Source organism: Rattus norvegicus, chromosome 3 (genome assembly GCF_036323735.1).
Source record: "Rattus norvegicus strain BN/NHsdMcwi chromosome 3, GRCr8, whole genome shotgun sequence".
Classification (NCBI taxonomy): Eukaryota; Metazoa; Chordata; class Mammalia; order Rodentia; family Muridae; genus Rattus; species Rattus norvegicus.
This window is the reverse complement of record NC_086021.1, coordinates 23,232,190-23,242,459: the sequence shown is the minus strand read 5'-3', so window position 1 is coordinate 23,242,459 and position 10,270 is coordinate 23,232,190. Positions and strand designations below refer to the sequence as shown.

At 42.2% G+C, this 10,270-nt stretch overlaps 1 long non-coding RNA gene across 1 annotated transcript; it reads right to left on the bottom strand.

Moving 5' to 3' along the window:
* Positions 1-801: 801 nt before the first annotated feature.
* Positions 802-6,690, bottom strand: LOC120101886 (uncharacterized). Its single transcript, XR_005502917.2, has 3 exons — positions 3,306-6,690; positions 2,863-2,949; positions 802-952 (listed from the first exon to the last, which is right to left on the bottom strand). It is a non-coding gene; the product is annotated as an uncharacterized LOC120101886 (long non-coding RNA).
* Positions 6,691-10,270: the final 3,580 nt, after the last annotated feature.

Here is a 10,270-nt window from a genome sequence, read left to right as displayed (position 1 = left end):
GGTTGTTTTTGTTTTGTGTGTTGTTTTGTGTGTCAGACTGGATTGAAACCTCTAGACAGTCTGATCCTGTGGTTTAATTTTCCTACACATTTAAACACAGTTAAACCTCAGGGATGGCTACCTTGAAATTCTGTTGCAAAGTAGCAAAACTCCCATGATCTTTAAGGTAAGAATGGATTCTATCTGCTAATAAACAGGACCCGGGGCTCGGACCCACCAAGGAACGATGTGGGACTTTTTGGCTTTCTTTTTTTTTTTTTAAATTTTTCATTAGATAATTTTTCTTATAAATTGCTTTTTGTATTAATTTTTCTTTTTTTAAATTTTTTATTAGATATATTTCTTAACTTAAATTTCAGATGTTATTCCCCTTCCCGCCTTCCTGTCCATCAGCACCCATTCCCTCTCCTTCCCCTCCCCCAACTTTTTGTCTTTTTAATTGAAAATAGTTTCTTCGCTCACAAGATATACCCCAAGGAGAGTTTCCACTTCCTGGGATCCAATAGGAGGGAAGTGTGAATCTTCCTGGGAAGGGGAACTGGAATCCAAAGGAATTTTGTAAACATCTGATTTGCTAGGGGATTCTTTAAAATGTGTGCCATGTTAAGTTTGAACCCTCGCACTGCATGGAAGACTGGCTTATGAGGTGCACCTAGGTAGTGGGGATACCAGCTCAGGCTTAAAGAGCAACAGAGCAAATGGGTAGCATCCCAGGATGGCTCACAAATGAGCCCCCACCCACAAGAATGAGAGCCCACTGCACATGACAGGTGCACATGTCAAAGCCTTGTTTGCCAGAGGCTGAGAGTGACATGTTTACCTGGCGGCCAGATGGTTAGCATTTTAAGGAGAATCCATGTGTTGCCAAACAAAGCAACATTCCTACCTTTATTCTTGTCAGGTTTGTATCCCCTGCCTCCCAAGATATCTTCGAGATCCTTGTCTGACCAACCTACAGAAAAACCACACATTTCAGTGGCCAAAAGAAAAAAATCTCAGCAGCAAACATTTGGATTAGTCAAAGTTGTCCATGACACGTGAGTGTTCTTCATGGAACCGAGAGTGTGGTTCAGTGGCACAGCAGATGTAAGGTCTCAGAACCACACCTTGTGCTCATACTAAGGAGGGGAGGGGGAAGAAGAGAGGGAAGGGAAGGATGTTGAGGGAAATGAACAAGGAAGAAAGGGGGTAGGCAAAATTTCAACTGGCCCCTCAGACAGCTCATTGCCGATGTATATGTTCTGTAGAATGGCCAATCATCTTGAGTGTTTGTGTGACCACAGAGAGAAGAAATACAATCCTATAATTAAGTTCAGATGAGACGCCATCCTCCTGCCTCGATGGCAGGTCTCTGAGGCTCTGATTCTATAGAAGACTCTGCTTCTTAACTGAACCAAGGAGTTTAATGTCTTTCTGCAAAAATATGTCTCAACTTTCTCACAATCTGCAACACAATCACAGATGACTAATACAAGAAGCAGAATCATTATTAACCATAGTTCAGTGATTAAGTGCACATCTTCCTGAATGTCCTATGCTCTGTGTGCAAAGTGTGCTTAAAGCTGTCCCGCTCTATTCCAGAGGACAGAGGGGTGATTTGCTAAGCCCCTGGTGTCACTGTTCCTTCTCTTACTTGGCTTTGTCTGCTTTGTGTCATGAGACCACTTTTGCCAGGCAGAATGAATGTCGTATCAACTGGATGACTTGGGAAGCATTTCTTAAAACTGAATGAAATGAATCCGTCAGTCCAGGACAGCCACTGATGGTGCTTGTCGACAAGATTTCGGGTGAAGCCTTTGTAAGCTACCGTGAGTCTTTTCCAGTGGTATGGGTGGTGTTAGCAGCAAGTTAGATTTTTTTTTATTATAGCACACAGCATTACACTGAACTTTTATAAACCATAAGAGAACAAGGTTTTCCAAAGACTAACCTGCAATGCTGGAAAACTACAAATGGGCACAAGTCCATTGAACGGGTGTTGTAGTTCAAATGTGAAATGCCCCTATAGGCTCATGTGCTGGGACTCTTGAGGCCTGCTTTTGGAAATACATCACTGGAAGGTGACATCTGGGTTTTACTAGCCGACTTCCTGTCTCTGTATCTCTGCTTCCTGTGTGCGGATACAACTCGAGCAGCAGAGTCATATCGGGGTCTCATCGCTTCTAAAATGATAAGCTGAAAGAATCCTTCCTCTTCTCTTCGCTTGCTAGGTACTTGGTCAGGGCAACCAGAAAAGTAATGAAAGGAGAACTAAGTGAGGAAAGGTATTAAACACTTTTTAAAATGTATTATTCATTTATATATCTGTTTTAAACCCTTTTGAATTTAATTGTATTTAAGTGTGTGTGTGTGTGTGTGTGTGTGTGTGTGTGTGTGTGTGTGTGTAGGTCAGAGGACAGCTTTCAAGCTGCATATCTCAATATGAGAATCCAGGTATCTCCTAGCAAGATTGACATTCTAGAAATTTCTAAGAAGTATAAAATAATGTCACTCTCTGACAATTTGTTTTTCTTTTGACACACAGACTCATACAATGTGCTATTTATGTTAATATGTATTGGTTTAGTATTATCATTTTATACGAACAATACTGATTTTTTTAAAAAAATTAAATATATAGATGATAAACAGAGGTACATATGACACACAAAGACAATAGTTACTGAGATTCCCAATAATTCGGAGAATCCCGACCAAAATATATCAGTACTACTGTTGTGGGGTTCTCCTGCAACTCAACGTGGCCCAGATCTGACCCAGATCTACAGTACTCTGGACGTGTCACAACGCCATTGCAGGTATAAGACAAACCATACCAGGAACTATAGCACTGGCCTGTGATGTTGAGCATCTAGAACTTACCTCCTCCTTCTCCTGTACTTGGCTTTTTGGGGCCATCTAGATCGTTCTGATCATCCAAGGCATCTTCCAAGTCAAACCCATCAAGTTCTAGGGACCACAGAACAAAAGAGATAATCACTGCTGTACTGGGTAGTTTTTATGTCGGCATGAGCTAGAGCCATCTACAAGGAGGGAACCATGTTTGGGAAAAGGCCGTCATAAGCTCAGGCTGTTAGGCATTTTCTCAGTGATCGATCAGTGGGGAAGGACACGGTACACTGTGGAAGGTACCATCCCTACACTGGTGGTCATAAGCCAAATAAAATAAACCCTTTCTTTTCTATGTTTGTTTTGATCATGGTGTTTAATTATCACCATAGAAACACAAACTAGGATACCCACTGAAACAGGTAGCTGATGTGGAAAATCCTTCCTTCCTTTTTTCCTCTGAGAGCTTGTCTTACCCATAGGATTTGACAGTGCTCTAGTTGTTCCGGGCCTTCTCGTTGTAGTAGTGGTGATGTGGTCCCATCTCTCTGACAGTAGGAGGGAAAACAGCAATAAAAAGAAATAATAATAAAATGCATACCTATATCATAGTTTAAGGAAGTCACACCGTGAATAGACCATCCATCGTTAGTACTTATTAAAGCTCTTATACAACCTCATGACTACACGGAAAAAGATGGCAAAGAGATGGAACAGGTTTAAGTGAGGGAGATTCTAACCATTCTTCATAGGTTGGGGACCCAGAGACCCACATCTCACCACTTGGCCAGAGCTAAAACATGAGCCCAGATCTGCTGCACACATGGAGTAGGGAATTCTAGATGATCCCCGAGACCTTTGAGCTACGGTTTCCTCCACTGTTAGTGCAAGAACTGAACAGCAGATTACGATGCCCAGAGATGAATAAGCTGGTGTTGTCTGTAATATGCAGAGAATTGTTTTATAAGCTAGCATTTATGTGTTGTACAGAGAACTGCTTCACAAACTGAAAGTGGTTAAAGAAGCAAATTTGACCATCATGCTATACTGTACATTAATATCAACCTAAAGTGGATCAAAGATCTAAAAAGCTAGTTTCTAAACACTCAGCAGAAAACATTTTGGAAAAAATATATATTCGCTTCCTGTCAGCCTGCACTTCTGTGCTTCATCCATCTTATCTAGTTCGGTGGGTGTGTATGTATGGGCCACATGTGGGGTAGGCTCTTAATGGCCCGTTCCTTCAGCCTCTGCTCTAAACTTTGCCTCCCTATCCCCTTCTAACGGTACTTTTGTTCCCCTTTTAAAGAAGGAGTGGAGCATCCGCATTTTGGTCATCCTTCTTGAGTTTCATGTGATCTATGGCGATGCACTCTTTTAATCACAGCACTCCGAGGAACAGAGGCAAGAGGATCTCTGAACTTGAAAACAGCCTGGTCCACAGAGTGAGTTCCAGGACAGCCAAGAGAAACCCTGCATTAAAGAAACAACAACAAAAACAAAAAGAGAAAGAAATGAAAAGAAAAAACAATAAGGATTTCCAAACAACTCACTTGCACCGTCACAGAACAACAAACAAATGGGTGTTGTAGTCAAACGTGAAATGACCCTACAGGCCAATTGTTGGGAATACGTCACTGGAAGGTGACATGTAAGGTTTACTAGTCCACTTCCTGTCTCTGTCTCTGTGCTTCCTGCGTGTCACTCCAACGTGGGCAGTGGGGTCACATGGGGCCCAGGTTAAGAGTAAAGGAGAACTACTGTGGCATTTTGTAAGTGATGGATTGGATGCTGCCTTGTCATCACTACTACATGTCGATGCTACTGAACTCATTTCAGCAGTGTCTCAGAAAGCAAAGTATTTAAAGCAGAGGTGAGGGAAATTACTATAAAGGTAAAGTAAACCTAAAGGTATAAAACCAAGAAGATCCAAATAAAGACACACACCAGAAAACACACCAGACTGGCAACATCAGCTTCCACACTCTCTATGGTCAATGAAAGCCTATAGAAGTCCCACTGATTGTTTCTTTCCAGAAATAGTCAAATTTGATCTAAACTTTTTGGGGAAGCCAGAACCTGAGATTGTCTTTTTTAAACCTTAAAAAGAATAAAGTGGGATGAATCACGCTACCTAATATTTCATAGTTAACATTTATCAAAGATGTGGCAGACAGATAGATACAGGCAACAGAATAGAATGAAGAGCTCAAAAGACCTCAGATCTGCTCAAGTGATTTTTGTTATACATATGCAAAGCAACTCAAGGGAGGAAGATACCTTTTCAGCAAAAGGTGCTGGAATAATTAAACTTCCAAAAGAAAAAGCAATGTGTTTCATTTTATATAAAACTAACTGCAAATTGATAGGTTCTATTTGCTTAAATATTAAACCATTAAATTTTCAGAAGGAAGTGTTTCAGAATTGAATGCTTAGTAAAGAGTTCAGATATTCGACAACAGAAACACGGCCCATAAGAGGAAAAGTTGTTACGAAGCTGGAAAGAGCAGGCCACCTGGTGCACGGCTAAGATCCAGGTAGCTGAGGTGGGAGGACCTGGCATTTGAGATCCAGCTAGGACTGCTTGCCAAGATAGTAAGATTCAGTCTCAAAAGAGGGAGGAAGAGGAAGAAGTGGCATAGGAATAGGATGTGTAGAAAGGAGGGAGGACAAAGAATTCTAGAAAAGAAAACCATCAGGAAGCTTTAATGGAGCTAAGGTTCTTGTGGGCTGGTGGCGTAGCTCAGAAGCAAGCATGCATTTACTTAGAGGTCCTAGGTTTTTCCTCAGAACAAACGGGGAAAAACAAGGGGGAGGAGAGGAAAGAAAGGAAATCTGGAGTCGGCTTTTTGAGAAAAGAAAACAAGATTCAAAACTTGTTCTAAGGACTCAAAATTATAAATGGGAGAGGAGGCATTGCAACTAATACTAAATAGGTACAAAGGAAACTACAATGGACAATGTATTCCAACAAATCAGACACGCTAGAGGAAATGGATAGAGTTCTAGAAGCTCACAAACTATTAAGGTGATTATGAAAAATCAAAATATAAATGGATGGATGATAATTAGAATAATTAACAACCTCCCAATAAAGAAATATCCAGGTAAGAGAAGGTTATAAAAATGAATTCAAAGAAAAGCGAAAGCTAATCCTTCTCAAATCCTTGCAGATTTGAAGAGGAGGAAAGAATTCCAAATTCACTTCATGAGAACAGCATAACCCTCACGCGAAGCCAGAGGAGAATGCCAAAAACAAGCAAAACTGACATGAATAGAGGCAAAAATCAAGGAAACATTACATTAGCAAAGAAAATGAACAGCATATTTAAAAGATTGCACCCTATAATCAAAACTGGATTTATGCCCGGGACACAGGACTGCTCAACATAAATTAAATCATTAAACATTAAAAGTATGAAGCATAAAAACCATCTGATCATGTCATTAGGTATAGAAGGAGAAATTGCCAAAATTTAACATCTTTTTTATGACAATTCCACATATCAGCCATAGAAGCTAGAGTGGTTAGCCTGAGTTGTCAACTCAATGAGTTCTAGAACCTCCTGAGAGAGAGGCCTCCAGCAGTATGGTAGGAGATCATCTTGACTCGGTGAACTGTGTTGAAAAGAAGCACCTACGGCAGATGACATGGTTCTTCGTTCTGAGATCCTAGCCTGTACACAGGTGATGGAGTGAGCTGAGTGTACGCCATCATCACTCAAACTGGGCAAAAATAACTTTCCCTTAAGCGACTTCTACCCTGGCGCTTTCTTACAGCAACTAGAAAAGTAACGAAGATGAAAGCGATGTCACCCAACGGAATGAAGACCACACAGGATGAGTCACCAGGGTACATAGTCAAGGGGGAAACACTGAAAGATTTCCTTCTAACCTGAGGAACAAGACAACCGTGTCCAGGCTACCAATTCTATTCAATGCAGTACCAGCAGTCCTAGCAAGAATGAGGAAAAGATATTGAAAACGGTCTGTAGGTGACAGGACTGTATGCACAGAAGATCCATGAGAACCAAGTGTGGTAGTGCCCACCTATGAACCCAGAATCTGACAGGCAGACTCAGGAGGAGGACTTGGAGGGCAGCCTGAATTATATAACAAATTTCAAATGAGCCTGGGCTACAGATACGGAAAAATAGACAAACTGAAAGAGGAAACACTGGCATATCCATGGTTTTGAAGATGAACGAAGTAGTCATAAGCCAAAGAATGTATATGGCAAAAGGAGAGAAATAACTCCCCCGCAGAGCCTCCAAGAGGAATGCTGCCACACAGGCACTAGTGCTTTGCACCACTGAACTATCCCTGCAGCCTCCCTTGATCATATCTGCTGCCAGTAACGAAACTTGGAATTTAAGACAGTTTTCCGAAAACTTGCTGGTGGCTTTGATATGAGCAGCTTTTCAATATCTAGGTGGTTTTTTAAATCATTGTTTTACTCATCATTTATTTGCTTATTTGTTTTTGGACAAGAGATCTTGCTGTTGTAACCCTGAGTACCCTGGAACTTGCAATACAGAACAGGATTATCCTCAAACTTTTGGTATTCTCCCCACCTCTGCCTCCACAGTGCAGGGATTACAGGTGGTGCCACCCTGTATGACTTACTGAACGCTTTGTTCAATGAGATAGGTGGCAACAGGAATCGGTGTGATTCTGTAATATATTACATTGTGCATTGTTTGGGGTATCAGTGTTTCCAAGTGACCAGTGCACAGCGCTAGCAAACTGTGAATGATCCATTCAAAGAATAGGAGAGTCCAATGGAAGAGCTGGAGGAAGGTCTGAAGGACCAGAAGAGGTCACAGACTCCAAAGGACCATGAACAGAGTCAACTAACCTGGACCATTGGAGCTCTCAGGGTCTGAACTGCCAACCAGGGCGCATGCACATCTGGCCCTAGGTCCCCACACATGTGTAGCAGATATGCAGCTTGGGCACGTTGGCTCCAAACTGGAGCAGGGGCTGTCCCTAAAGCTGTTGCCTGCCTGTGAATCCTGTTTCCCTGGCTGGGCTACCTTACCAGCCTCAGTGGAAGAGGATGAATCCAGCCCCAAAGAGGCTAGATGTGCCAGCTAGGTGTGGGGGGTGGGGGGTGGCGACGGATACCCTGGGGGCTCCACCCTCTCTTAGGAGAAGGGGCGAGATAGAGGGAGAGACTGTGTAAGGGAGCAGGGAAACTGGCAGCAATTTGGACAAAAAGGGAGTAAATAAATAAATAAGAAAATACTAAAGAAAAAAAGCACATTGAGTTCTTTCCCCTTTTCTCCTACACATTTGCATGAGTCTGGATTTTTTCCGCATGTTGTACTGAACCTTAGGAACTTATAACTGCTCAGTCCAGATGCAGATATTAAAAATCCAGGAGGAGTGGTAACACACATCTGTAGTCCCAGCACAGGGGTCGGGGGGTGGGGAGGTAGAGGCAGGTAGACAGATCTCTGTGAATTTGAGGCCAGTCTGGTCTGTCTAGTAAAGTGTGTTCTACATAGTGATTCCTAGGTCTGTCTCACAGTAACGCACACACACACACACACACACACACACACACACACACACACATACACACAAACACACACACATATGCACACAGACATGCACACACACACACATACACACACAGACACACAAACATACACACACAGACATGCATGCACACACACACAGAGGCGCACACAGACACAGACATGTACACACACACACACACACACAAAGAATCCAGATGCATTCTATTGAAGCCAGACATTACAGAAAAAATATAAAATAATGTCATTCATTACTCTAAATTATGTTTTCACCTTATAAGCACAGTTATTTCTCATAAAAAAACCCACCACATATGTCAATGCATATGGCTTTTTATTTTCCTCAGATTAATATCAGTTTTTAGTTCTATCAGATGAGAAGTATTTATAGATGTGATCCACATACACAAACTCTCCCGAGATCTTCAAAAACTTAGAGAATTTCAAGAAAACGTCTGAATATCTTCGTTGAAGACTTCTCCTTAGGCCTCAGGTTGCCCAACTCTGCTCGACTATGAATGGCTCATGTTTAACCTGGGAGCTATGGGGATAGGCTGGGGCTTAAGTCAAGTTCAGCTCACCCCTTCCGCCTCCTGTACCTGGATTCTGGCAGCCATCGTCACCCAAAGCAATAGGGAAGTGGAAACGCATGGCTTTCACGTAAGGCACAGTGACCAACCAGATGGGATTCTGTTGAATTAAATCTAACATTCACATGGGTGCCTTTGCTAACTTTTCATACGTGCAGCTAAAAATTCTACACGGCTCCTTTTGACCCTGTCCCAGATGGAGTCCTAACGAGTCCCTCCTTGTGTCCCTTCTCAGGTGAGTCTGGCCTCCTCACTTCCCACACCTCATTACCTGCTGGATTTGATGGGGCTCTGGTTGTTCCTGTCCTTCTAGTCGTGGTGCTAAAGTGGTTCTCTTAAAGGAGAAGGGAGGACAAAAGGAAGCAGATTGTAAAACACAGTGGCTGCTTTATGGTTTATAGAAGTCATATCGTGAGAATGGTCTCGGTATAGGTCCCCGAGGCCATTGTGGGGATCACACTGAAGAATCATAAAAAGTCATGGGTTCTGAAGCTAGAAATGCACATCAGTGGCCAAGAGTCACTGTTGCTCTAGTACCGGACCCAAGTCAAAGCCGGCCTTGTCGGCACAGAGAATTTCAGGACAACTCGGGCTAAATCAAGAGACCCTGTCTCAAAACAAAACAGTGAGAGGAATGAAACGGGTCGGAGTTCTCTTTTTGTACAGCAGAAAAAAGGTGAAGGCAGATGCATGTTCTCTTGTGGTTTCAACATAATGAAAATTATGAAATTTTCTAAATGTAAAAGGAAGATGACACACGTATGACAAAACGACACAAGCCTTGCACAACAGAACAAACAGGTAGATGGAGGTTCAGCTAGTCTCATATGCGTGTACTTTTCTGAAGGCAAGATTGTCAGTGTGGTGCATGGCCGACCACTTGTGTTTGCTTGATGGACTTGTTTGTTTGAGTCACGCTTTACTGAGGAAGTTTCTTTCAGTGCATCCTCCAGATTAAAATCATTGAAGTCTCCATGTCCTGCAAAGAAGAAGACAATTTTAAGTTTAGGTAGTTTTTAAAATGAAGGAAAGTTTGTAGTATTTTCTTTGTCCTTACCATCATAATTTGTGGTTCTGAGAACTGAACCTAGGACCTAGAATGTACTAGGCAAGTGTTCACCACTGAGGCTGATGCTAAAATAGACTCTTGACATGGTGTTTGTCATTTAAAAAAAAAGGGGGATGTGAATGCAAATGGAAAACAAAAATCCAAAGTAGCTATACTTACATGTAGGGAGCCGTATTGGATTTGGGCCTGGACGCTTTGTGGCTCAAAGTGTCTACGTGACTCTTGGCTGCATGGCCACA